Source organism: Saccopteryx leptura, chromosome 10 (assembly GCF_036850995.1).
Source record: "Saccopteryx leptura isolate mSacLep1 chromosome 10, mSacLep1_pri_phased_curated, whole genome shotgun sequence".
NCBI classification, from domain to species: domain Eukaryota; kingdom Metazoa; phylum Chordata; class Mammalia; order Chiroptera; family Emballonuridae; genus Saccopteryx; species Saccopteryx leptura.
This window is the reverse complement of record NC_089512.1, coordinates 55,086,400-55,109,133: the sequence shown is the minus strand read 5'-3', so window position 1 is coordinate 55,109,133 and position 22,734 is coordinate 55,086,400.

The following is a 22,734-nucleotide window of genomic DNA, read 5'->3' as shown; positions in this document are numbered from 1 at the left end:
AAGCAAACAGAACTCCGAGTTTTCTTAACCCCAACAAACCTACTCCAAGGCATATCATAATGAAATTGGCACAAACCAACAGCAAAGAAAAAATTCTCAAGGCAGCCAGGGAAAAGAAGAATACAACATATAAAGGAAGGCCCATTAGATTATCATCAGATTTCTCAGCAGAAATTCTACAAGCTAGAAGAGAGTGGACTCCAATATTTAAAGTCCTGAAAGAGAGGAACTTTCAGCCACGAACACTATACCCATCAAAGCTATCCTTCAAATATGAAGGAGAAATAAAAACATTCACAGATACAGAAAAGATGAGGGAATTTATCATCAGAAAACCCCCACTCCAGGAATTACTAAAGGGGGTTCTCCAATCAGATACAAAGAACAAAAAAAAAAAACAGAGCCACAAGTAAAAGCTCCATGAAGAACACAATAAAACCAAATTTAAACTGTGAGAATAACAAAAAGAAAGAGGGGGAGAAGATGGAGATTAACAGTAGCAAAGGACGATGGAGTGCAAAAGTACTCACAAAATAGTTCGCTACAATGAACAGGGTAGGGACCCTTTTCATTACTCAAAGGTAACCACCATTGAAAAAACCACCACAGAAGCACATGAGATAAAAAAGATAGCAACAGAGGAAAGATGTATGGAATACAACCAAATAAAAACAAAAGATAGAAAAACGAAAGAGAAGGATCAAACAAGACACAAAACTAACAGAAAGCAAGATATAAAATGGCAATAGAGAACTCACAAGTATCAATAATTACACTAAATGTAAACAGATTAAACTCACCAATAAAAAGGCACAGAGTAGCAGAATGGATTAAAAAAGAAAATCCAACTGTATGCTGCCTACAGGAAACTCATCTAAGTAACAAGGATAAAAGCAAATTCAAAGTGAAAGGCTGGAAAACAATACTCCAAGCAAATAACATCCAAAAAAAAGCAGGCGTAGCAATACTCATATCTGATAATACTGACTACAAGACAGCAAAAGTACTCAGAGACAAAAATGGCCATTTCATAATGGCTAAGGGGACACTGAATCAAGAAGACATAACAATTCTTAATATATATGCACCAAACCAAGGAGCACCAAAATATATGACAGCTACTTATTGATCTTAAAACAAAAACTGACAAAAATACAATCATACTTGGAGACCTCAATACACCGCTGACGGCTCTAGATCGGTCATCCAAACAGAGAATCAACAAAGACATAGTGGCCTTAAACAAAACACTAGAGCACCTGGATATGATAGACATCTACAGGACATTTCATCCCAAAGTGACTGAGTATACATTTTCTCCAGTGTACATGGATCATTCTCAAGAATTGACCATATGTTGGGCCACAAAAACAACATCAGCAAATTCAGAAAAATTGAAGTTGTACCAAGCATATTTTCTGATCATAAAGCCTTGAAACTAGAATTCAACTGCAAAAAAGAGGAAAAAAATCCCACAAAAATGTGGAAACTAAACAATATACTTTTAAAAAATGAATGGGTCAAAGAAGAAATAAGTGCAGAGATCAAAAGATATATACAGACTAATGAAAATGACAATACGACATATCAGAATCTATGGGATGCAGCAAAAGCAGTGATAAGAGGGAAGTTCATATCACTTCAGGCATATATGAACAAACAAGAGAGAGCCCAAGTGAACCACTTAACTTCACACCTTAAGGAACTAGAAAAAGAAGAACAAAGACAACCCAAAACCAGCCGAAGAAAGGAGATAATAAAAATCAGAGCAGAAATAAATGAATTAGAGAACAGAAAAACTATAGAAAAAATCAATAGAACAAGGAGCTGGTTCTTTGAAAAGATCAACAAAATTGACAAACCCTTGGCAAGACTCACCAAGGAAAAAAGAGAAAGAACTCATATAAACAAAATCCAAAATGAAAGAGGAGAAATCACCACGGACACCGTAGATATACAAAGAATTATTGTAGAATACTATGAAAAACTTTATGCCACTAAATTCAACAACCTAGAAGAAATGGATAAATTCCTAGAACAATACAACCTTCCTAGACTGAGTCAAGAAGAAGCAGAAAGCCTAAACAGACCTATCAGTAGAGAAGAAATAGAAAAAACCATTAAAAACCTCCCCAAAAATAAAAGTCCAGGCCCTGACGGCTATACCAGCGAATTTTATCAAACATTCAAAGAAGACTTGGTTCCTATTCTACTCAAAGTCTTCCAAAAAATTGAAGAAGAAGCAATACTTCCAAACACATTTTATGAGGCCAACATAACCCTCATACCAAAACCAGGCAAGGATGGCACAAAAAAAGAAAACTACAGACCAATATCTCTAATGAATACAGATGCTAAAATACTAAACAAAATACTAGCAAATCGAATACAACAACATATTTAAAAAATAATACATCATGATCAAGTGGGATTCATCCCAGAATCTCAAGGATGGTTCAACATACGTAAAACGGTTAACGTAATACACCATATCAACAAAACAAAGAACAAAAACCACATGATCTTATCAATAGATGCAGAAAAGGCTTTTGATAAAATACAACACAATTTTATGTTTAAGACTCTCAACAAAATGGGTATAGAAGGAAAATATCTCAACATGATAAAGGCCATATATGATAAACCATCAGCTAACATCATATTAAATGGCACAAAACTGAAGGCTTTCCCCCTTAAATCAGGAACAAGACAGGGTTGTCCACTCTCTCCACTCTTATTTAATGTGGTATTAGAGGTTCTAGCCAGAGCAATCAGACAAGACAAAGAAATAAAAGGCATCCATATCGGAAAAGAAGAAGTAAAGGTATCACTTTTTGCAGATGATATGATCCTATACATCGAAAACCCCAAAGAATCCACAAAAAGACTACTAGAAACAATAAGCCAATACAGTAAGGTCGCAGGATACAAAATTAACATACAGAAGTCAATAGCCTTTCTATATGCCAACAATGAAACAATTGAGAACGAACTCAAAAGAATAATCCCCTTCACGATTGCAACAAAAAAAATAAAATACTTAGGAATAAACATAACAAAGAATATAAAGGACTTATATAATGAAAACTATAAACCATTGTTAAGGGAAATCGAAAAAGATATAATGAGATGGAAGAATATACCTTGTTCTTGGCTAGGAAGAATAAATATAATCAAGATGGCTATATTACCCAAAGCAATATACAAATTTAATGCAATTCCCATCAAACTTCCAATGACGTTTTTTAAAGAAATAGAGCAAAAAATCATCAGATTTATATGGAACTATAAAAAACCCCGAATAGCCAAAGCAATCCTAAAGAAAAAGAATGAAGCAGGGGGCATTACAATACCTGACTTTAAACTATACTATAGGGCCACGACAATCAAAACAGCATGGTATTGGCAGAAAAATAGACACTCAGACCAATGGAACAGAATAGAAAGTCCAGAAATAAAACCACATATATATAGTCAAATAATTTTTGATAAAGGGGCCAACAACACACAATGGAGAAAAGAAAGCCTCTTCAATAAATGGTGCTGGGAAAACTGGAAAGCCACATGTAAAAGAATGAAACTGGACTACAGTCTCTCCCCCTGTACAAAAATTAACTCAAAATGGATCAAAGATCTAAACATAAGACCTGAAACAATTAAGTACATAGAAGAAGACATAGGTACTCAACTCATGGACCTGGGTTTTAAAGAGCATTTTATGAATTTGACTCCACAGGCAAGAGAAGTGAAGGCAAAAATTAATGAATGGGACTACATCAGACTAAGAAGTTTTTGCTCAGCAAGAGAAACTGATAACAAAATAAACAGAAAGCCAACTAAATGGGAAATGATATTTTCAAACAACAGCTCAGATAAGGGCCTAATATCCAAAATATACAAAGAACTCATAAAACTTAACAACAAACAAACAAACAATCCAGTAAAAAAATGGGAAGAGGATATGAACAGACACTTCTCCTAGGAAGAAATACAAATGGCCAACAGATATATGAAAAGATGCTCATCTTCTTTAGCTATTAGAGAAATGCAAATCAAAACGGCAATGAGATACCACCTCACACCTGTTCGATTAGCTATTATTAGCAAGACAGGTAATAGCAAATGTTGGAGAGGCTGTGGAGAAAAAGGAACCCTCATACACTGTTGGTGGGAATGTAAAGTAGTACAACCATTATGGAAGAAAGTATGGTGGTTCCTCAAAAAACTGAAAATAGAACTACCTTATGACCCAGCAATCCCTCTACTGGGTATATACCCCCAAAACTCAGAAACATTGATACGTAAAGACACATGCAGCCCCATCTTTATTGCAGCATTGTTCACAGTGGCCAGGACATGGATACAACCAAAAATCCCGTCAATAGATGACTGGATAAAGAAGATGTGGCAAATATACACTATGGAATACTACTCAGCCATAAGAAATGATGACATCGGAACATTTACAGCAAAATGGTGGGATCTTGATAACATGATACGAAGCGAAATAAGTAAATCAGAAAAAAACAGGAACTGCATTATTCCATACGTAGGTGGGACATAAAAGTGAAACTAAGGGACATTGATAAGAGTGTGGTGGTTACGGGGGGGGGGAGGGGGGAATGGGAGAGGGAAAGGGGGAGGGGGAGGGGCACAAAGAAAACAAGATAGAAGGTGACAGAGTACAATCTGACTTTGGGTGATGGGTATGCAACATAATTGAACGACAAGATAACCTGGACTTGTTATCTTTGAATATATGTATCCTGATTTATTGATGTCACCCCATTAAAAAAATAAAATTATTAAAAAAACAAAACAAAACAAACAAACAAGCAAACAAAAAAAAAACAAGCTACCACTAAGCGCCTACCAGAAGAGCCAAAATCCAGAACACCGGCAACGTCAGATTCTGGCCGAGCTGTGGGGCAACAGGAGCCCTCGTGCGTTGCTGGTGGGATGCAGAACAGCGCAGCTCTCTGGAAGTCGTTTGGTGTTTCTTACAAAATCAACCGTACTCTCACCATATGATCCAGCAATCGCGCTCCTTGATATTTACCCAAAGGAGCTGAAAAGTTATATCCACAGAAAAACCTGCCCTTGGGTGTTTATAGCAGCTTTATTCTTAATTGCCCAAACTTCGAAGCAACCCAGATGCCCTTCAGTAGCTGAGTGAATAAACAGTGATACATCCAGAAAATGAAGGATTATTAATACTGAAAAAACAAAATGAGCTAGCAAGATAGAAAAAGACATAGAGGCACCTTCAATGCATATTATTCAGTGAAAGAAGCCAATGTGAAAAGGCTACATACTCTATGATTCAACCTATATGACATTTTGGAAAAGGCAAACCCATGGAGACAGTGGAAAGATCAGTGACGACCAGGGGTTAAGGGAGAGGGAGGAACAGACAAAACACTAAGAATTTCTAGGGCAGTGAAAACATTCTGCATGATACTCTAATGGTGGATGGTGCCGTTATACACTTGTCCACACCCATAGAATGTAACACACCAAGAATGAACCCTAATAAAAACTGTAGACTTTGGGTGATAATATAAAAAAAAAAATTGTCACTAGTACTTATTAGCTTTTTGTTACAGACAAATATGGTGAGTCAGTAACTCACTTGTTTCCTCTCTGTAGACTGTGGGCTTCCTTTTGCTGGTGGAGAATGAAAATCTGAGGCATCACTGTTCCTTTGCTTTGTCTTTGGCTGATGTGGTTATTGGTACCCCTAAATATTGGCACTATTTTCTCTCTTTTGGTGTGTTCCTCCCCAGAACCAATGGGAGGTGTAAGTGGCATTTCACATTGGTATTGACAAAGAAATAACATGTTTCTAGATTTTGAAGATCCAAGATGATAACACTCAAAGACTGAAGACCAGCTCTGGCCCATTGGTTCAGTGGTAGAACATCAGCCCACTGTATGGCCATCCTGGATTTAATTCCCTGTCAGAAGCAGATGGCTGCTTCTCTTCCTTTTCCCCTTCTCTCCTCCCTCCCATTCTGTAGTCAGTGGTTCAATTGGTCTGAGCCTTGTCCAGGAGTTGAGGATAGCTCTTGGTCCAAGTGTCAGCCTCAGGTGCTAAAAATAGTTTGGTTGATTCCAGCATTGGCCCAGACAGGGGTTGCCAGGTGGATCCTGGTCAGGGTATAAGAGGGATATTTATTTCAAAGAAAGAAAGGAAGAAAGAAAGAAAAAGTAAGAAAAAGAAAGAAAGAGAGAGAGAGAGAAGAAGGAAGGAAGGAAGGAAAAGAAGGAAGGAAGGAAGGAAGGAAGGAAGGAAGGAAGGAAGGAAGGAAGGAAGGAAGGAAGGAAGGAAGGAAGGAAAGAAGGAAAACCATTTTGGTGCTACTTACTTCCTTTAAGACCCATTATGATTAGCGATATTGTTTATGTAATAGCTCCCTTTTATACTTATGCAATGGCAAATTCTGGAGTAAACTCTTGTTTTGTTAAACACTTAGCACTACAAATAAAATTCAAATATATGTATATATTCAAATGTAGTCAATGTTATTACAAAGGGTCCTGGGGTTACGATACAGTTATGTTCCTACGATAGTGACGTAACCCAAATTTTGATGTAAGTCAAAACACACCCTAGCCTAAGTCACTTACCTATTCTAACACAGTTGTAAAATCATAATCTAGAACATAAAAACACAACTAACCCAGAGAAAAAGGAAAAGGACATAAATATACTGTACTGTACACTGTACTTTAGAACAGAAAAAAAATGACAAAAAATAAGTGTAAAACGAAGTATGATGCTAATGGCATAAACCGAAACACTCATGTCTCAATTTTTTAAAGTTTTCATGAGAGCGAGTGTCATAAACTCTAAACATTGTATGTCGAGAATGTTGTAACCCGAGGACCCCTGTATTATATTTGGGTTTCCAGGGAAATTTTAAAGTCAGAGCCCATTTCTCATCTGGTTCCAAAAATGAGAAGTTTTGGTGTAAGAAGGAAAAAATGCAAAAAGAAAAAAAGATTCATTTAATATATTTTGACATGGTAGGCATTGAGAATGTTAGAATAAATGGCCATTTCCTAAGAGTAATTCAGCATGAAGGAAATTATCTCTCAAACTCTCAATCAGCTTCTGGTAATAAGTCCCTGCCCTTATTAGCACACATCATAGTGTCTAAGCAAAATAAATAGTTTAGATATCACATATAAACCTATGTAAATATGGAGATGAATCTATTTTCCTGCTAGTATATCAATATAAATATTGCTTTTTATTCATCTAGATTTTATAGAAATTGGTGCATGAGGTAAAGAAAAATATGACTGAATGTAACAACAGGTTCAGCATCTTATGGAGGTTGTATGAAGAGCCACCTATTCAAAGTCCTTGGAAACAAGCTAGTTTATAATCTCAGCTTCCCAATATTAGGATTTAGTAAATCACCCAACTTCTTTTAGGTTCAGTTACCTTGCCTAGAAAATAAAAGATAATATAAAAATATTTTTGTTGTGATACAGTAACTCATCAAAGTGACATACCCAGCCCTGTGTCTCCTCTAGTGAGGATGATACATGTTTCAGCAATCAAGAGGCAGTAAGATAATGTGTTTTGAGTGTTAGATGGTTACATCTGAAAGAGCCCTCCATCATTACTCAAGTGCTTCCATCTTTAGTCAATTAATTTCTATCTCACATCTTTGTTATATTTTCTTGAATTGAAAAATGTAAATGATTTGATTACATCTTTACATGCAAATCCAAATAACTTAAAATACAGCCTGTATATCAATGCTGGAAGGGTAACCAACTGTTCTGTTGTTTTTAATGGAGATTTTCCAGGTCTAGTTTAAGAGCTAGATTATAAATTATGTATGGGTAGCAACTGTGTTTTATTGATCTCTCTATCCTCAGCACCAAGGATGGGCTTGGGCATACAGAAGGTGCTCAGTCTATGTTTGGCCAGAAGTTGTTGCCATGAGCAGCTCTGAGGGTAGAATATATTCATGATGATTTGTATAAAGTCCATGCCAACTGTAGGATGTCTCTTAGGATTGAGAAGCATTTATTCTACACAAAACCTTCTGCCAGGCATTCCAATAGGAGTAAGGTATCAGGAAGGGGGAGAGTTCATATAATAGTAAGCATTATTGTCTGAGAAAATCAGAGATTTGGAAACAGTTTTACAATTTCATTGACTAATCAAAGCATTTTAGTTGGAACTGACTTTACTCTTTTCTAATTTAATACTCAATTTTCACATGAACTGAGAAAGTATATATTAAAATAATTTCAAAATTTCCTACCACAATCTGGAAGCTATTTTGGAGATGTGACATTCCCTGGAGAATAAAGTGGATGAGTAAATGCTAAATGAGTGCATTAAAAAAACAGATTGCTTTAAAGGCACTCAGGTGTCACCAGCATTTTGAAATACTCACTTAAAATTACAACTCACTTGTGTAAGTCAGGTTAATAAATATGAGAAAGATGAATCACTAATAAGACTCTTTCTTTGATGTTATTTAAAAGAGAGTTGATGGCATGTGGCAATGCAGTGTATGCATTTCTTAGGGACTTGGAATGACAAATACATCGATAGGAGTTAGATGCCATTTACTAAGTTCAAAGAAACAGTTCTTTTTCAGTGGTCTCTCAGGACTTTTAATAAGACCAGGCACTGGAAACACCATATAAAAGACCTAGCCCAGGAGACTTGAGATTTTCTGAACCCCATAAAGTATGATTGTTAGCAATTTACACATGCTGCATATCAGAGATACCTGGAAAGCTTTACAGAGATACTGACATGTGGGTGCATCTTCAACAATCAAATCAGAATCTTTCAGGGTAGAGACTGGACATCAGTATTTTTAAAAGCTCCCCTGTAGCTAATATTAAGAATCGTTGACTTCACTAGAATAAGGATAGCAAGTGCAGGGCACCTGGATTATAATTATCAACATCCCTCATAGAAGATGTTGCCAATACAGTTAAACATTTATTCTTACTGAACCCAGAAAAATTTTAAGTTTTTTCTCCAGCTAACCATATGAACCAATCAGCATAGGCAATTCAGTTAAAAGCCTCCAATTTCTGAGAAAGATCTGTGATAATTGCTGGATGCACAGAAATTATGCAATAAATATTTAGGGGTTGATCGGATTGCCCTGAATACCTCAACTAGTACATGCCCTTTTACCCAATTTCTTATTGCCCAAGCCTGGGCCAGTGTTTGTGAACACAATACAGAGAAGGCATCCTCTTTCGTTTCAAAAATTTATAAGCCCATTTCCAGAACAACTTGGAGCTATAAAGTTTATTTTAAAATAATCTCTGATGTAAACTGTAATCGTATTCTATATGATGTAAACTGTAATCGTATTCTATATTTCTATTTGATACAATTAAAACCTGTAAAATAATTAAAATTTGTATTATTAAATAGGTAGCTATTATAGTTAATATTATGTGTTAAAAGGGATAGTTGACCAAAAGAAAGATTTCTTAGATTAAACCGAGGCATTTCTTCCACACAATGTAACTCATCTCTACATGAGGATTACTACATCAGTGGACAACCAGGCCCTGTGTTCCCTGCCAACAGATGAACACAGCACTTCAAAGCACACAAGTTAAAGAAGCAGTGGCCTCCAGGTCTCATCCACTGAAGGGTAGTCTGTATAAATTTGCTCCTCCTTATGTTTAGAAATCTTTACCTTTAACTTTTACGAAGTTATGTTTGTCTTTCTCCAGAAAAATAAATGCAATTTTAATTACCTCTCCTATTCAACTGCATTCTGTATTTCCTTAAAAATGTCTATCAGTTGTTCTACAGTCTTTTTAATTACCTATAAACATAGAGGAAGCTTGCAAATATTCTCATTAACTCCTGGAATAAGGAGTTAGTGTCCTCTTGATCGGCAGCCTTTATCGTACCCTGCTGTCCAAGCTCTCCCACTATTCCTCTTTTGTGGAGAGAGGCTTTGGGGAAACCACGAGTCCCTGATATAAAAGTGCTTTTTAGCTGTAGCAAGAAATTGAATATGCTTTACATGCCCAATCACATTCTTGAGAGACTCTTTAGCAAAAAACCCAGACTCGGGAACCACCTGTTTCTTTGAGACATGGCAAATTTATACAATATTCTTCAATTCAATTTTAAAATGACAGATCCAAAGAAAGCAACTATAGCACATGTTTAAATGCTCTATGAAGTTAGCACATTCAGAAGAAAACTTCAAAGTCATGGTAGATATCCTGTTCTGAAATGGTAAGATTTAGCCTTTAGCTAAAGAGCATGATTTTAGTGCAGCTTACCCTAAGGTGTGTGTGTGGAATCTCTCACCTCGCACCAGCATCAAGCACTTCAGGAGGGAAGGGAGTCTGGACCTCACTAACTTGACAGGACCTCTGTCAACCCCCGTCAGTCACCTGCTGGTCTTCCACAGAACTTCAGCAATTGAACTGAGATAATACCGTTTCACCTGTTCGTACTTAAAAAGAAGTAGTGGGGAAATCTGACAGAGAGAAAAAGGACTTGACATTGTTTGCAGGTGATAAGGATGTCAAGGTGAACTCATCTTCATGGAAAGAAGGTTGCTAGGAGAGACATCCAAAGGAGATTTTAGCAGTTTTTTTAAAGATCTGAACAGCCCTGCTTCTAACTGTGTTTTGATTGCTCAAAATCTGAAAACTTGTGGCCAAATACCATCTAAAAGAATACCGTACAGGCCCTGTTCTTTCCTTGCTTGTTTCCACCTCACCCGTGCCCCCAACCTGGGTCAGGCGCACAGCCACAATGACTGTCATTTTTGCATCCCATCTCTACTATTCCAAAGGCAATATTTTACTTTAAGCTATTTTTTTTTAGTTATATGGACTTCATTTTTTAAAAGTTGCAGTGATACGTATGGAGTATTGTTATATATATATAATATTTTCCTAGTCTATAATTTAAATAAATTCTTTTTTTTTTCTAAATTGATACTAACTTTTCTTTTTTATTTTTATTATTTATTCATTTTAGAGAGGAGAGGGAGAGACAGAGAAAGAGAGAGAGAGAGGAGCTGGAAGCATCAACTCCCATATGTGCCTTGACCAGGCAAGCCCAGGGTTTCGAACCGGCAACCTCAGCATTTCCAGGTCGACGCTTTATCCACTGCGCCACCACAGGTCAGGCCTAAATAAATTCTTAAAACAAATAATGTCTAACAATATTTCATGTAAAATCACTGGGGATACAAACAGCACCCTTTGAACATGACTGAAAGAAAGCAAATCAGTCTCTTTATTCCTTTTCCATTTTTTCCTGATTTTATATACAGCATTAAAAGACCTACGCAGGGGAGGTCACTTTTTGTTTATACAGGTAAAATGGAGCAGAACAGGGCACATGCCATGGCACCTTGATCAAGCCAAGGAAGAAAAATGTATTGGGAACAATTTGGGTTTGGCACTGCTGATTCTTCCTTTAACAGAACTCCCTATCAAGACACCAAAAGAGATGGTTTCCTTATTTGGATGAGAAACCACAATGGCATTTCCATAGGAGCGGCTGCTCCACATTTCCCCCTCTCCTTGTGAAGTGCAGTGCACCCAGGTGGAAGAAAACCTGCTCTTAATTGTGTGAGAACAAGCAGGTAGCTGCATTCCTTCCTGACAGGTCCAAGTTTCACTTCTCTCCTCATTAGTCATTGTATTGAGCTGGATGTCACGCCCTAGAAAAGACCGGGGAGTGAGTGTGGCACCTGATACACTGACATTTTCTACAGAGCCACACATTCTAGTATGGATTTGTGAATTAGGGAAGCATCTCAGCTTAAACACCAGATGGCATATTCTTGAATTATCCCCTACATAATTATTTTTGAGGACAGTCTTATTCTAAAGTAAAGTCTCACACGGTCACTTTCTTCTTGAAGGGTAGCATCCTATAAATGATAGGAAACCTGATATTCCAAAGCATTTAGAAATATTTTTTATTAACCCCACTCATTTGAATATTTGTGTGAGAAATGCAAATGACATCTCCATTAGTGTTACTGTGTTCTATGTTAGGAAAATTTGATTATAAAATTTAGGTCTTATAAATTCATAAATTGGGATGCATTGCTAAGAAACTCCAATTTCCTTAAGATCCAATTCGTAAATCTATTTATAACAAGTCTCCACATGTATTGTTCAAATCATTCAAATAATAAAATCTTGTTACTGCATAATTTTTCAGAAGAATATAAATTGCTTAATATATTGTGATCAATTTTTATAACTTTAAGATTTTGGGAGAGGATGAATTAAGCAACTACCATATTTCTTCATGTATAAGATGCACCTTTTTCAAAAAATTTGGAGTCTAAAAGCTGGATGCGTCTTATACAGGGGTTGTAGATTTTTTACTTGCATTTTCCGCTCGTTTTTCCGCTCATTGTTGAAGACAGTGATTTGTCATCAGACACAGATGAGAACAAACTATTGGATGGGAGTTTTGACAGTGATGAGGAATTGTATGAATTTTATGATGAATAAAACTTGAGTTCAATAACTTTATGTAATACTTTTTTTTTTCCAAATTTTAGGCCCCAAAATTAAGGTGCATCTTATACATTGGAGCTTCTTATCCCTGGGGAAATACGGTAATTTGCTAATCTTTCCCATACCAATACTGGATGGTTTATCACCATTTGATTGTCCTTATTTTTTTAAGATACAAGCATTTGAAGTCATAGTCAATCACTTATTTTGTATACTTTGAGTGTAACTATCCTAACATACAGAACACAGTATATTTCTTCTTGAAATAATTTTCCTAATTTCCCATTTTTTAAAAAATTAAATTCATTGATCTGACATTGGTCAACAGGATCATATAGGTTTCAGGTGTATATAATAAGTATTTTGACTGATTTTCATATTGGTTTGTTTGCTGTTTCTAATCAACGGATTCTAGAAAGCCCATTCAGAGTAAAGATGACTACACATTTTCTGATTTAAATGTCCGGGAATTTTATTCCCCCTCTGCACGCTCCATTTTTGTTTGTTTTAATTCTTCACTTCATTATGTACTAATTTCTAACTCTCTTCTCTCATAGGACGTGGCGATTGTCTTGATCTCTCACAGAAGGCAGAGACTCTGTCAAAGCATGCATATACAGGGAGGAGGGTGGAGAGAGCGTGGGGGAGGAGATGTGGTCAGCAGAATCTCTAGCTGGTTTCCTAAGGGAAACCAGGTAGCATGCTATGCAGTCCAAGGAATTTGCCAAGGCCATGTAGAAAAATTTGCCCATCTTAAAATAAGCTAGACACAACTTTCTGTCCTCTAAAATCTGTCCAATCATTTGAGTGTTTTTGTCTCTACTACTGGACTGAATGTCTTGAAGAGGCTTCATCAAGATTATAGTAGAATTAAAACCTATGTTCATCACCTATCCACCACCACATTGCTTTTCTCTTTTTAAGGATCAGCATCCAGGAAGCACTTGAAAAAAATACAAGGTGTGGGTCTCTATTCTCAGATTGGTGACTGTAAGATTAGTCTATAACTTGGTTTTGTCTCTTCATGAAAACAATATGGCTGTGTTTTCTATAATTTTTTTCAATACAAAAAATCCTGTATTGGAATACTGGAGATATAATTAGGCCATATACCATAACTAAGTATAATCTGACAGTCAATCCAACTATGTGCAGAGACATGCAAGACTTTGGGGTCATTTAAACTTAAGATCAGTGAGAATGTCATTGATTGTACATTGTCAGGTTTCGAAATATAGGCCTTAGATATCAGGTGAGATATTGATTTTAAAGTACCTGTGTGTTTATACAACTATTTTGAATACTCAGAACTATGTTGTCATGAATAAATCCTTCTCTTTGACACAGAACATGACTTGTAACTACAAGAGAAACAGAAAGCATCTTAGGTTGGCCATTTTCCACCATCTCATTGAAACCAACTGGTTTTCCTCAGATATTATATCCATTTGTGGGCTGGTGAGGAGATACTGTCTTTACCAAGATTATTATATCAATGTTTTGTTTTATCTACAGCCTTCTTCTCATTGGTTGGTAAATTTCATATTCATACCTACTCTTTTCAATGTATGGTTTTCTTTAGCTTTTATTATAGTTAAATACAAAATTCAACCGAGAGAAGATGTTCTCTAAATGCTTATCTTTCCTAAATATCATAAATGAGAGCTGTAGATTATCCTGGATCAGTGGTTCTCATCTCTAGTTCCACACTAGAATCACTTAGAAAGCTTTCTTAAGACTCTGATGCTTGGGCCTGCTTCCAGAGGTTTCTATCAAATGACAATCTTCAAACACTCTTCAGATAATTCTAACAGCATCAAGGTGGAGAGCCACTGACCTTGATTAATTCTGTTCAAGGTATGACCAAATTACTAAATACTGCCTTCTGTACTTTAATGTGCACAAACTACATGAAATGTTTGCCGGAGTATATGTTACTCTTCTTTTTCTTTTCTTTTCTTTTTTTTTTTTTTTTAGCAGTTTATAACCTGATTGTTAAAATTTCTGTTAGAAAGAAACTATCTGTAAAGAAGGTGCCAAGGAACAAAACTGTCAGCAACTCAAGGTGTCAGAAGTGCATCATTTTTCCAGTTGGGGTATAGGAAATTAAGGCACGTGGTTCTCCAAGTCAGTGCTAGCAGAGCTTGAGTTTGCAAGAAAAGATGACCACCTGTTTTCCTATCTGTCTAAATGCCCAATAATCTTTATGCCTTAGAGATTTCATCCTATAATCTGTCACTTATTTATATTCGGGCTGTCACTTCTTTATTAATCAAATAGTAAATGTCTTCAAAAACTGGGGAAAAGGGACTTCATGTGTAACAATCTTCAAGTCATGATTACCAGATTCTAGTTTTAGGACATTGAACAAGTTACTGAGTTCTCTAAGCCTCAGTTTTAAAATATACTGCTCACAAAAATTAGGGGATATTTCAAAATGAATATGAAGTGATAAAATATCCCCTAATTTTTGGCCCTGGCCAGTTAGTTCAGTGGTAGAGTGTTGGCTTGGCATGTGGGAGTCCTGGGTTCGATTCCTGGCCAGGGCACACAGGAGAAACGCCCATCTGCTTCTCCACCCCTCCCCCTCTTCTTCCTCTCTGTCTCTCTCTTCCCCTCCCGCAGCCAAGGCTCCATTGGAGCAAAGTTGGCCCGGGCGCTGAGGATGGCTCTGTGGCCTCTGCCTCAGGCACTAGAATGGCTCTGATTGCAGCAGAGCGACGCCCCAGATGGGCAGAGCATTGCCCCCTGGTGGGCATGCTGGGTGGATCCCGGTCAGGCGCATGCGGGAGTCTGTCTGACTGCCTCCCCGTTTCCAACTTCAGAAAAATACAAATATATATATATATATCCCCTAATTTTTGTGAGCAGTGTATATAATTAAGACAGTACTTACTCTAGAAGGTTGTTGTAAAGATTAAATGAGACTGGGAATGCATGCAACTGCTTAAAGCAGTCCCAGGACACAAATCCCTGCTTTAAGTAAGAAACAATGACTAGCTACAAAAGATAAGAACTATGATAATTTACTGTAGGCTAAATCAGTTTAATTCCACAAGTGAAATTAGAGCAATCTGGGCTTTGGAAGACACAGAGAATGGAGGTAAAGAAAATCCAGGGTGAAAGAACTGAATATGCAAAGGTACGTGATTTGGAGCACAAACAGAGCATAGTGACTGCTTATTTGTGAAACATTTAAGAATGAAGATAACATGAGTTAAATGCTAATTCCAGGCTGAGCACTTGACTAGGGTCGTCTCAGTTATCCTTAAAATAATGCGCTTATTTAAGAGATGAGTGATATCAGACATTGAGAGATTAAGCAACAACTCTAAGTGAAAAGGCTGGGATTTGCACTAAGATCTAATGGCAGAAAAGCCAAGTTCTGATACTAATCTGCTAGAACGCTTTTAATTTCACCATCAGAGTGCCCAAAGCAAATGAGAGGCAACAGGAGGCATCAGACACTGGGGACACAAGCATAGGAAAGGGATTCTGAAGGTATCAGGATACACTTACCTTTATTTTTCTTAGGGTTTTCTTAGGGATGCCCCAACAGGACTTCCTTTGCCTAGAATTCCCACAAAGAACCCTATTCTTTGCTTGTATAGTATCAATACTTTATTGCTGGCAAAGTGCTTGCAAATGAAGAATTCATTTCATTCCAAGCATGCTGATGTTTTTAGTCCAGTTCAAGGAGTTAATGCACATTCAGAGTCAGGGATTTCCAGAGAAACAGAACTAATAGGATGTGTGTGTGTGTGTGTGTGTGTGTGTGTGTGTGTATTATGTACATACACATACACTCATATACACACATATATCATACTGGTTGTATGTGGGTATATACTTGAAGAGAGGGAGAGACAAAGAATGCTATTCTTAGAGATTGGCTCATGTAATTGTGGGGGCTAGCAAGTTTGAAATTCATAGGATAGGCCAGCAGGCTGGAAATTCAGACAAGAGTTGATGATGCAGTCTTGAGTCTCAATTCCACATGGCAGCAGGCTGAAAAAGCTGGCAGAGTTTCTATGTTGCAATCTTGATAAGAATTCCTTCTTTAGGAAACCTCAGCCTTTACTCTTAAAGGCCTCTGATTGAATGAAGTTCACCACATTATGGGAAGTAATATACCTGCAGCCTACTGATTTAATAAAAAAATACTTCATCAAGAGAATGAGAAGACAAGCCACAGACTGGAAGAAAATATTTATAAAAGACCTATTACTATACAAAATATGAAAACAACTCTTAAAACTCAACATAAAGAAAATAAGCAACTTGATTAAAAAATGGGCAAAAGACCTAAACACACATCACCAAAAAAAAAAATACAAAGATGATAAATGAGCACATGAAAAGATGCTTTATATATAATTAGGAAATAAAACAACGAGATACCATTGCATACCTATAGTGGTCAAAATCTAGAAAACTGACAATACCAAATACTGACAAGAATGTGGAGCAGCAAGAACTCTCATTTATTGCTGTGGTAATGCAAAATCATATATAGCCATTTTGGAAAAATAATTTGACAGTTTCTTACAAAAATAAACATACTCTCATCTCAGCAATCATGATCCTTGGTATTCACATAAATGAGCTGAAAATTTATGTCCACACAAAAACTTGCACATGGGCCCTGGCCGGTTGGCTCAGCGGTAGAGCGTCGGCCTGGTGTGAGGGGGACCCGGGTTTGATTCCCGGCCAGGGCACATAGGAGAAGCGCCCATTTGCTTCTCCACCCCCAACCCCCCCTCCTTCCTCTCTGTCTCTCTCTTCCCCTCCCGCAGCCAAGGCTCCATTGGAGCAAAGATGGCCCGGGCGCTGGGGATGGCTCCTTGGCCTCTGCCCCAGGCGCTAGAGTGGCTCTGGTCGCGGCAGAGCGAGGCCCCAGAGGGGCAGAGCATCGCCCCCTGGTGGGCAGAGCGTCGCCCCTGGTGGGCCTGCCGGGTGGATCCCGGTTGGGCACATGCGGGAGTCTGTCTGTCTCTCCCCGTTTCCAGCTTCAGAAAAATACAAAAACAAACAAACAAACAAACAAACAAAAAAACAAACAAAAAAACTTGCACATGGATCTTGATAGCAGCTTTATTAATAATTTCTAAAACTGGAAAGTGATGAAGATGTCCTTCAGTAGGTAAATGAATAAGTAAAATGTGGTATATCCACATAATGGAATATTATTCAGTACTAAAAATAAATGAGGTATCAAGCCATGAAAAGACATGGAGAAATATTAAATGCCTATCACTAAGGGGGAAAAAGCCAATCTTAAACAGCTATATACTGCATGATTTCAACTTTATAATATCTTGAAAAAGGTAAAACTATGGAGACAACAAAAAGATCAGTGGTTGCCAGGAGTTGGGAGAGAAAAGGATGAACAGATAAAAAGAGAATTTTTAAGGCAGTGAAACAATTCTATATGATACTGTAATGGCACATACATTTCACACATTTGTCAAAACCCATAGAGTGTACATACAGGTATTTGATTGCCTATGTACCAGAAATTGCAACAAGAGGGGGGACAGGACTTGTCTCAGCCACGTGGCTCATAAGTGGACATCGAGGAATGCACTAGGATGGCACAAGAATTGGTAGGAGAAGGGTAGAAGCTGGCTTTAACATCCTGGCACATGGGGCAGTCACCTATTTCAGAATTTGGTTCTCCTTAAGGATTGAGAGCTTGACTTTGAGCAAATCATTCTATTAGAATGATTATTTAACTATTAGTTAAATAAGTATTTGCTGAGTATGATGTATTGAATACAGAGGAGTTCTTGTTCACATGGAGTCTAGTGAGAGAAAAAGATCATTAACACAGAAACAAATACATGAACAAAAAGATCATATAAGATCTATTCAGGAATAAACAGAAATGGGGGGGAACATGACACAGTCTTGCTATAGACATGGGATCAGAGAGGCCTCTCTGAAGAGGAAGCGTTTATGGACGTCCTGAAGGTTGAGAAGAGAATCCACCAAGTGAAGAGACAAGAGAAAAGGTTCCAACCTAGTTATGTAGTAAAAATGGAATGAAGAAAGAAAAGAATGACTCAAATCATACAAGGGCCTTATAGTTCATTCATATCAAAGAGTTTAATTTTAAAGAATGTGTAGAAAATGAAATTTGGCAACAGTAGAGACCCTGAGAAAAACTAGAGGCAGGCATAGGGAGTAGAGATGAATGTTCAGGGGACAAAAGGGGTATAAAATGTATTTTGAAGGATTTATCTGACAAATTGGATACATGGAGTAATGGAAAAGGAGGAGCTAAGGCTTGTTCTTTGTTTACTGCTTATAATCTCAGTCTTTTCGTATAGGAATTTAAAGGAAAAGTAATATATCAGAAGTCTTGGTCCAAGAATGAGTTTTACACTGCTTATAAATATAAGCAGCATAGGAGCGTGCTTTATTGGTAGAGTTGACAGCCATCATGAGTACAAATCCAGCGACTAAAATACAGTTGCATCATTTATTTAAAATCATTTTCTTGAAGGACTGAGCTTAGTTGGTGATAAAAATAAATCAGAATCAAAAGGATATTAATCATTGGGTCCACTAGCTTACTGGTAAATGTGAGGCTTAGAAGCATCATTTGGTGACAACATTAGCATAGGCTAATGTGTCTTAGATCTGGAGAGTTAAGTGACTCATGTCACTTATCATTTCTGTCATGTCCACAGTACAACAAGAGAGGTTACCATGCACACTCCCAAAGTCACGGAGAGGACAAATATAGCTACCTATTTCTCCTCCAGATCTTGGCCTCATATGGTTATTTTTTTCTTGCTTTACTTCAATCACATACAGTATACCCACTCCACAATTAATTATCTTTGGCTTCTTTGAAATTACTCTCCAATCAAGTTAAATATAAAAAGACAGAGTGTTACAAAAAAGGTAATCCTATCTGGTCCTCTCATTAGGTGCTAATTAAGTAAACAGAATATGATTTGCTTTTTGGATGTGAGTTTGGCAAACATGAAGTCAGGCATCTCTGGGCTATTCTAATAACCGACCTGTTGTCTTTCTGGGATTTTATTGTGTCACATGTTGATCTTTCAACTTATTGTTTCCTCAGCATATAGTACCACAGCCATTGTGCAGCCCCGATGAAAGATTGTACTTAAAAAAAAAAGTGTCTACCTCCAAGGTCATGTGACCTTATACATTCATTTGGTTCTCAGGAACATTGCAAAATTCTCTAAAAATTAGCTTAATGAACCTTCAAAGCAGTATATTATTTTCAAAATTTTAAAGATAGTGATACATAACAGAGACAGGATTATAGCTTTATTTGTAACAAAACAATACCTAGAGAATTAGGTATGAAGCTTCATAAATTTTAACGTTAGATTTTATTATATTGGTAACATTTTTATCATAAGACTGATGAAAATATGAACTATTTTCTACCTCTGAGAAATGGCAACAAAAGGGAGGACTGTATGAACTGGATTCTAATTCTAATATTAGTAATTCTATTACTATTGATATTTAACAATTAGTAGCTTATAATCCTTTATTCTCACATTTTTAAAATTTACGTTGTGACTTCCCTCAGATCATGTAGCTTGCAAATCTGAAATCAGGACTAGAACAGAGCTTTAAACTTAAGAGTTTCTCTTAATATGCCACAAGTTATGCCCAAGTTAGCTCTTATAACCCAAACAACTGGAGGATTGGGCTCATCCTCTCTTGCCATTATTTTTTGGGGTTTTGCAAACATAATTATTTATCTATTGCCTAAGTTTGAAAAAGCTGTTAAAAATAAAGTTTGTTTTCAAGTTTTACTCTGAATTATCTGGTTGCCAAAGCTGAGGCCTAAGTAAAGGGCGGAAAAAAAAAACCCTGTTGCTCTGTAGTCATACCAACTATAGAGATTCTATCACACCCTATGTATCCATAGTAGGATCAAACCTAGAAGTTAAAACTGCGGTTATACATGGAGGCTAACTAATCTGACCTCATTAGAATAGACATGGCTATAAACTGCTTCTCAAGTTACACAAACATTCGAATAAAACAGTTTAGACACGTGTGAAAAGAGGGATTAATTAGCTCGCATAATGGAGAAGTACAGGGGGCAGATGCACATATACGTGGTTGGATCTAAGGCCTCAGTGTCGTCAGCACCCGGCGTCTTTCTCCATCTCTCTGGTTTCCTTAGTTCTCTGGCCCCTCCAGATTGACATCTTCACAACATCAGCTCAAATATTTGATTTAGAAAGTCCAAGGATTTAATCTACTTACATGCTGTCCACCAAGGATCCCAGGTGCAGTCCCCACCCAAACCACATGAAACAAGAGTGGGTGAAGGGGTGGATCCCTAAGGAGCACAGAGCACTGTTAAAGAAAAGGGAGGAGGGAGAAAAGTGGATGGTCTGTTGAGAAGGTCTGAAGTCTATGGCCAAGAAGTCAAGAAGGAGCAGGAAACAATGGCCATGTAAGAACTAGAACAGTCAGAGAGTGACGTCACGGAAATGGCGCCGTGAGCAGCGCGTCCGACAGATCTCCCCAAAATCACAACAAATTTATCAACTAGAAACAGAAAAATTTATCCTCGGAGCATTCCGGAGTTCCACACAAACTGAAAGCGAAAGGACTGTTATCACTTGAATCTGAGAGACGAGGGTGTGGAGAAAGCTAACTACCGCAGGGACGTTCATTCAAGCCACGGAGGGAGTTCACCTGTGGTGAGTCGGCCCACACTCGGGAGCGGGGAGCAGCCACTGGCGCGCGCCCGGTCCGGTTGCAGAGCGAGCACCGCTAACGTTCCCAGCGGCCCGCGCACTGCGAGTGAGAGTCCCCAGCCACCGGTGCCTGGAGCACCCCTTTAGCGCACGTGCCCTACTGGCCCGCACACCCAGGGTGCCCCAATATCCTGCGCCCGGTGCGCCCTACTGGCCCGCACACCCAGGGTGCCCCATTATCCTGCGCCCCGGTGCGCCCCAGCCGCCAGCGGCGGGGCGAGCGGGAGAGGCGCCAGGGCGGTCTTCCCTACTTGGGAGATTCTCTCCGTGGGCGGGGCACCTCACCCAGCCATTCAAGCTAACAATCAAGCATTGGGGGAGGGGCGCGCAGGCAGCCTGAAATACCTTCGGGAGCACAGCTGCGGACCCAATCACTGAAATTAGCTTAACCCAATAAATCTGCGCACCCACGGGCTCTAATTGATAAGATCTCTCTCAGTTCAGCGATACAAGACAAGAGGCGTGATATTTCTTAGTGCCTCTTGCTAAAGGGGCGGGGGCAACTTCTGATTGATAGAGCCTCCATATTCAGGGATAAACGCTAACAAGAGGGACTTGGCAGATAATAAGATCTTTACTACACTAGTCGCAAGCAGAGACTAGTGCCTCTTCTTCCCAGCCAAAACAGGCTACAAAGTGTGGAAAGCCTGGGTTGAGTGGTCCAACTGAATGCTAGGCACTGAACAGTCACCTTGACAACAATTGACTCCCATCCCCGCCTGATTACACTGGAGGCTCTGACTGCCATAGCCTTTCCCAAAGCCTTGCGCTGAGTGGGGATAGAGTGGGGATTTCCTAGCTCTTTGAGCCTCTTACTCCCCAGGCAGAAGCAGTAGCAGCCTTATACCTGGATCACCAGGCTGCTAATTCAGGAAGGGGGGACTAGGAAAGAGACTCCAGGAAAGCAAACTCTCTCATCGTTGGACCCTGCAAACGCCAACAAGCCTTGACTACCAGCAAGACTAAAGCCAATTATATGACATTGCCATAGAATCCCATCAACTGCAAATCCCTACCTAAGTGCGACACAGGGGCAGAGCCTGGGGTACAGAGTCACCGACCAGGAAGAGGGAGAGAAAAGAAAAAGGAAGAAGTTAACCTCTCAAAATCAAGAAAAATCCACAGACTTTACAACTTGTTCCACTAATTATTGCCTTTATTATTATTATTTCTATTTCCTCCACCTCGGTCCTTCTATTCTCTGCCCATCTTATGCTTCCCTTTTCTTGAACTACAATACCCATGAGTGTTACATTTTATTTCTTATCTTCATCCTCACCCTCCTTTAAGGTTATACTCCAAAACATTTAACTCTCACTCTCACCTCTTTTGTTTTTTTTTTTATTGTTTTGCTTTATTTTGTTTTTTGCTCTTCCTTTTTTTTTCTTCCTTCGTTTTTCTTTTTCTTATTTTTTCCTTTCTATTCGTTTTTTCTTTTCTCGTTTTACTTTTC